General features: G+C 40.0%; 1 non-coding gene and 1 pseudogene across 1 annotated transcript; both read left to right on the forward strand.

Annotated features, from left to right (window-relative positions):
• The first annotated feature begins 777 nt into the window (after positions 1-777).
• On the forward strand, positions 778-955 carry LOC141095011 (U2 spliceosomal RNA; annotated as a pseudogene).
• Positions 956-5,534: 4,579 nt separating this feature from the next.
• LOC141094980 (U2 spliceosomal RNA) lies at positions 5,535-5,716 on the forward strand. Its single transcript, XR_012233237.1, has one exon. It is a non-coding gene; the product is annotated as a U2 spliceosomal RNA (small nuclear RNA).
• Positions 5,717-7,275: the final 1,559 nt, after the last annotated feature.

A 7,275-nucleotide genomic window follows, 5' to 3' on the forward strand; every position in this document is an offset into this window, starting at 1 on the left:
GTAGATATAGCGGCACTATGGTGCTAACCTTTGTGCTTAGACTAGAGCACTGTGGCACATGCTTTGCCACCATGAGGCACTGACTCAAGCTAAACTAACCCTAACACATACGTATCAAGGGAGGGGTTATGTAATGAGTCAGTCACCAGTTTCATGCATCCATCATCACTCACAGAAGTCTCAACAAAAGTCTATCTTAGTGCATGGCCGAGCGGCCATGCGAACCTTTTAAACAGCGTCCTTCCGGGACCTTCCTGATGATCCAATCCAAGCTGGAGAAGGACCGGAGCATGTGACCTCCGATCTCCAATGAGAGATCATCCCACGGGCATGCTCAGTGGACCGAAAGGAGGACTTAGTCCCTGGAGTAGCTCGCTGCTGACCAGCATGCATTGCCATAGCTGGACCAGAGGTGGCAGCAGCAACCAAACCCATAGTGCTGGTCTGAGCAGAGCGCCGGGATCGACGAGTCTGCTGAGCAGCCCCCTCTGCGGCCGGAGAGGAATGGGAGACCGCCGAAGGTAAGTCTTGAGCAACGAAAGTGATGTTTTCTTGGAAGACTTTCATACTGTTTATAAAACAACCTGAATGGTTTAAAAAAAAATCTTTTTTTCTCTTAGCTTAAATTGTTAAATGTTTTGTAATTTGGTTGGTTTTTCTTCTACTTTTTAACTTAAAGTTAAAATATTTTTTATATAAAATGCAATGAAATGATGAGAGGTTATACATAAGAAAGAGCTTTCAGTAGCTAACTTGATGGTGCAAATTACAACCGATATGACATGGCAAGAAAAAAAAAAAATCTGTTCTTATCAGGTTAATATCTGATACGTCCCCTATCTGGGAACCATATGCTAAATGGATTTTTAGAACAGGGAGATGGAAAAAGAGCTTGCTCTAGCCACTGCACGCATTGACCCGGTGTTGCAGTATTTCCAGGAATGGTGCACTCACTCTCTGAAGCGGTTTCCAAAAACAGATTGAATTGAAATCAATGCAAGTTGTGTTTTCAAATCATTATTTGAATGCTTTTTTCAACTTTTGTTACTCTGCATTAGTTTTTTCAGGCTCCAAGTTGCATATTTCAAATGACAAATGCATTTTGCTTGATTTAACTTGACCAACTCTGCTACATCTAATGTTCACCTTTGTATGTAAAGCATCGTATTGCTGCTTGGTACTGCTGTGATAAGCTGCAGTAATGTAATTGTCTTTTTAACATTGCTGCACAACACTTCCTACAAGGTCAGCCCCTTATCTGCCATCAGTACTTAATGATTATGGCAATTCAAGTATCTCAGGCAGGTGTAGTGATTTCATTTCTTCCACATTCCTGATGCTATGATTTTTTTTGTGAAACATTGTCTCCCTCTTGTGGCCCACCGACTTTTGGGTATGTGTATTCAAAAATAAAGGAAGAATTGGTCTGGCATGTTTTCTGAAAGTGCAGCCTACCTTTACCTGTCTTGAGTATGCTATTAGCTTATAGCAGCCAGGTGCGCTATCTGCAGTAGATAGAATGTGTTCCGTGAATGGAACACTTGGATGTGTCACAATCGGTCCAGACTCTGGCTAGCTGTGCGACAGCAGCCATCTTTAGTCTGCTGAAGAAGCCACACCAGGTAGGCAGGTATGTAAAGTAGGTGCAATACCCAGTATCAGGAAAGATAGAGCTTTTTTTGGGGGGATAATATTCCTCTCCTCTTCCCGATACTGAAGCATGTTGGAACAAGAGGGGTATGGAGGGTGCCATAAAATGGGTGGAGCTATGCAGATTAAAAACGCGTGGAGTGCAGTGAAAACAAGCAGTTTAATTGTCGTTTTAATGCATCCAGAGTTGGTTCACATGTCTTCCTCAGGGCAGTCTTTGGCTCGTTCTCCACAATGGGTGTTTGTGTTAAGCCATGGGGCGCTGCAAGCGGCAAACCAATTCTGGTTATCGCTTCTTGGCCTTTTGGATCTAGTGTAGATCTAGGCTAGGAGAGTCTGTGTTTTTGTCATTCTCAGCACTGCAGCTTTTTGTTGCTTTTGCTTTGAGAAGGGACTGTGCAGACACGAGCAGCGATGGTAAAAATACGCTTTGCTAATCCTGGTCAAACCCAGGTGAAGCATGGTATCCAGATCAATATTGATGCCGGAAGAGAAGATGATTTTTCTCTTGGATTTTTTGTCCATGAAGTGCTTTTTGGAGTTTTGAAGCTGAAGAAAGAAGAGAATTTGTGTCTGCAGCAGTTCAGATCTAAATTCACACTTATTCTTTCTTTTGTTGCAGTCTACAACAACTTCTAAGAGACCCTGAAGAAGAACATGGATAACACTGTGCTGGATGGACTGACTTTCACCATTCTGTATTCTGATGAGGAGCTGCCAGTGACCCTGACGATGTACAACCCCCATGTGCCTTTGGAGATACTCTTCATATTTTTTAATAAGCATTGTAAAGTGTGTAGAACTGCTACCAAGGCGATGAATGAGGCTGGGCTGTGGACATGAAAGTACGGGTTCATGGTGAAGTTCTCTGAAAGCATGGATGAGCCAGGAGGAATTCATTATCCCCCCCTGTAACTTTTCCATAGGGAAGGAGAGGTTTTCTCTTGAATTGAGAATTGACCGGTTTTTGTTCTCAAATAACATTGTCTATAAGCACTTTCATCAGGAGGACATTCCTTTATCATTATCATGTCATTTTGAGAGTGCGTTTGGAAGGTAAGGGATCTTTTGCGCCTGGTCATGGTGTAAGGAAGCTAAATGTACGTCTGTTAGATGATAAACGGATCATGACAGCCTTTAGACGGATGTACGTGAAGTGGAAAGATAGGAGGAGAGATTTTATAAATGTGTTGGAATGGTGGGACTGGATGAAGAAGGAAATATATTTTTTCTTCAGGAAGTGGGGAAGAAAGAAAGGTGCCTATAACAGAGAAATGTAATGAATTGGGTATGAGGTTAGAGTGGCTGAGAAAACTGAGTATGATTGGAGTTGAGGTGGATGATTTGATATGTCAGGTGAAGAATGAGATTAAGAAGTTTATGAATGAAAAAGGTAAGGAGATGATATATAGGTCTAAGATTGAGCATTTGGAAAAGAATGAGAAGTATACTAGGTTTTATTTCAAAAAACTTTTTGCAAGAAAGTTGATATGGATGAGGTGATGAATGGAAATGGTGTGTGTGTGTGTATGGTGAGGATTTGATGAATGAAGTTTAATTGTTTTATAAGGAGTTGTATGGGGCCAAATGGATAGATGAGGGTTTGATGACTGAAATGTTGGGTAAATTGGAAGGACAGCTAACTGAGGATGAGAGTGAATTGGATGAAGTGAAGAAAGTTGCAATGTATGAATAAAACACCTGGAAAGGATGAGTTGCCTGTAGAGTTGTATGTAAAATAGTGGGATACTATGGGGAAATATTTGTTGGAAGTATATGTTTGAGAACAATGTACTGCGTGAATCAATGAGAGAAGATGTGATTGTATTGATACACATGAAGAGAGACTGGAAGGACGTGGGAAATTGGAGGCCGATTACACTTCTGAATGCTGATTATAAGGTTTTCAGTAAGTTGTTAGCAAACAGGATGAGAGATATGATTGGTAAAGTAATTGGTGAGGATCAGGTGTGTGCAATACCTGGAATGACTATGAATGAAAATTTGATGTATGAGAGATGTGATTGGTGATTGTTTTGACCGTAAGCTGAAATGTATGTTTTTTTTCTATGGACTTTAAAAAGGCCTTTCATTGGGTGTTGCATGTTTTTATGTTTAAAGTGTTGGCGCAAATGGGTTTTTCTAGAAATGTTGTGAGTTGTGTTAGAAGTCTGTATTGGAATGGATTTTTGAGCAATAAGGTTAGGATAATGTCGGGTTTGAGACAAGGGTGTCCTATGTCACCCATTTTATTTATAAGTGTGATTGAGGTTCTTTTGTGCATAGTAAGAAGTGACAAGCTTATGAAAGATGTTTTGATTCATGGAAGTGGTGGGAAAGATCTGGGGGTATTGGGATATATAGATGATGTGGTCATTGTGAGTGAGAATATGGCTGCGATGAATAGGGCAAAGTTCTTATTGAATACGTTTTCTAGGGCCTCAGCCTTTAAAATAAACTGGGCTAAATGCTCCTATAAATGCTTTAGTGATAGCAGCATTAAAATGGACGAGGTGAAATGTGAAGATGGAGCAATCAAGGTGCTACGAATTAAATTCAATGACAACTTAAAGGGGAATGAAAGTTGGAACAATTGTGGAGAGTAGCACAAAAATGAAATTATTGGAAATTGAGAGAGCTAACCTTGTCAGGGAAAATTTAATTATCAAGGTATTGGTGCTTCCAATTTTACTTTTTGTTGCAAATGTATACCCCTGAACATCTAGGAAAATTAGTAAAACCAAAAAAATTATTTTTACTTTCCTCTGGGGGAGTTGAATGGAGAAGTCGAAAAGAGAGTATGTATATAAGATGTGTGTAGAGTGTGTATATAAGATGTGTGTGAATGGTGGTTTAAATTTCCCAAACATTTATTTTTTTCTAGGTGTAATTTATATAAAAATGTTGGTGGTTTGTATGGGTAAGAGTAATAAATGTGCTTGTATGGTAAGGTATTCCGCTGGTTGGATGTTTTACAAGTTGAATTGGATTAAAAGAGATGCTACAGTACCTGTTGCTTTCAGATGTCCGGTGTGGTATGAAAGAGTTGAGAAAGTCATTAGGAAGTATGATTTGATGGATTTGAGTATGATTGACTTTGTAAATAAGAAAAAGAATTAAAATTGTGAGGGATAGAGAGATTGTGTGCAATATTGATGGTTTGAGAGGGGAGGATGTGCTGAATATGTGGAAAAAGTTGGAAACGCAAGGTTTTTCTAATGAACAGAAAGATATTGCATGGATGGTTCTGCATGACATTTTGCCTGTAAGGGACGTGCAGAAGAGGAGAGATCTGATTAAGACTGATGTGTGTCCAAGAGATGGATGTGGTTCAAGAGAGATTGTCAGACATATGCTATGGGATTGTGAATTTGCTTATGATGTGTGGAGAGGAATGGGATCGTTGTGTAATGGATTAGCAGGTGTGACTTTTGTCAATTGGAAGGTTGCAATGTTTGGAATGGGAGCATGTAATAGCTTGAAAGATAGATTGTTATGGTTATTGACTGTGTGTGTAATGGAAAGTTTATGGGACGCAAGAGATTTGTTAGTTTTTAAAAGGGAAAATGACTGTGAATGAATGTTTGAAGTTGATTCTGTCTCGCATATATGTAATCTATTTATGGGACAAGAAACATGGTGCCATCGACTCAAAAGAAATATGGAAGCTTAAGAAATGGAGATTCCTGATAAGGTATAAATAGATAGTTTAATATGTTTTTTTTCTCTTAGCTTAAATTGTTAAATGTTTTGTAATTTGGTTGGTTTTTCTTCTCTTTTTTAACTTAGAGTTAAAAAAATTTTTTTATATAAAATGCCATGAAATGATGAGAGGTTATACATCAGAAAGAGCTTTCAGTAGCTAACTTGATGGTGCAAATTACAACCGATCTGACATGGCAAGAAAAAAAAATCTGTTCTTATCAGTTTAATATCTGATACGTCCCCTATCTGGGGACCATATATTAAATGGATTTTTAGAACAGGGAGATTGCAAAAGAGCTTGTTCTAGCCACTCTACGCATTGACCTGGTATTGCAGTATTTCCGGGCACGGTGCACTCACTCTGAACTGGTTTCCAAAAACAGATTGAATTGAAATCAACGCAAGTTGCGTTTTCAAAGCATTATTTGAATGCTTTTTTTTAACTTTTGTTGCTTTGTATTAGTTTTTCAGGCTCTAAGTTGCACATTTCAAATGCCAAATGAATTTTGCTTGATTTAACTTGACCATCTCTGCTACATCTAGTGTTCATTTATGTATGTAAAGCATTGTGTTGCTGCTTGGTACTGGTGTGATAAGCTGCAATAATGTATTTGTCTTTTCTAACATTGCTGCACACACACTACCCACAATGTCAGGCCCTTGCCCAGTACTTACTGATAATTGCCAATTAAAGTATCCCAGGTGTAGGTATTCCATTTGTGCCACATTCCTGATGCTATGATTTCTTTTGGGGCAGCACGGTGGCTCAGTGGATAGCACTGCAGCTTGCAGTGCTGGAGTCCTGGGCCCACCAAGGACAACATCTGCAAGGAGTTTGTATGTTCTCCCTGTGTTTGCATGGGTTTCCTCCAGATACTCTGGTTTTCTCCCACATTCCAAAGACATACTGATAGTGAATTTAGATTGGGAGCACCATTGGGGACAGTGATAATAATGTGTGCAAACTGTAAAGTGCTGCAGAATATGTTGGCGCTATATAAAAATAAAGATTATTATTTTGTAAAACATTGTCTCTCTCGTGGCCCACTGACTTGTAAATTTTGGGTATGTGTATTCAAAGAATTGGTCTGGTGTGTTATTTGAATGTGCAGCCTACCTTCACTTGTCTGGGTATTCTATTGGCTGGTAGTAGCCAGGTGCGCTGGCTGCAGTAGATAGAATGTATTCTGTGAATGGAACACTTGGACATGTCAAAATGGACCCAGACTGTTTTCTAGATGTGTGGCAGCAGAAATCTTTAGTCTGCTGAAGAAGCCACACCAGGTAGGTAGGTATGTACGATAGGTACAATACCCAGCATAAGGAGAGATAATGGAAGACAGCTGTTTTTTGGGGGAGGGTGAATGTTCCTCTCCCCCTCTTCCTGGTACTGAAGCACGTTGGAACAAGAGGGGTAGGGAGGGTGCCATAAAATGGGTGAAGCTATGCAGATTAAAAACACGTGGAATCCAGCGAAGACAAGCAGCTGAACTTTCGTTTTAATGCGTCCAGAGTTGGTTCACATGTCTTCCTCAGGGCAGTCTTTGGCTCGTTCTCCACAACGGGTGTCTGTCTTAGGCCATGGGGCGCCACAAGTGGCAAATTAATTCTGGCTATCGCTTCTCGGCCTTTTGGTTAAGATCAGGGTTTATTACCCTGGTCTTGGCTGGAGGGTGCGTTACGCAGAGGGTGACCTTTGGCATTTATCCAGTGGTGATCGTGCTTTGGGCATTCTGATCGACAATGGCTGCTATTCGAAATACTTTGAGGCTGGAAGTTGAAGTTGGATACAAGCACAAATTGGGCTTTGGTTATTTATGCAACAACATAATCAATAGACTGGCAAGTTTTGATTTGGATCAAGTATTTTGCATCTAGGAATTCACCTCTTCAGGTACGTTCGATGTGTCCTTTTACTAT

This window comes from Dendrobates tinctorius, unplaced genomic scaffold (genome assembly GCF_039654945.1).
Source record: "Dendrobates tinctorius isolate UK_male_01 unplaced genomic scaffold, ASM3965494v1 ptg000065l, whole genome shotgun sequence".
NCBI classification, from domain to species: domain Eukaryota; kingdom Metazoa; phylum Chordata; class Amphibia; order Anura; family Dendrobatidae; genus Dendrobates; species Dendrobates tinctorius.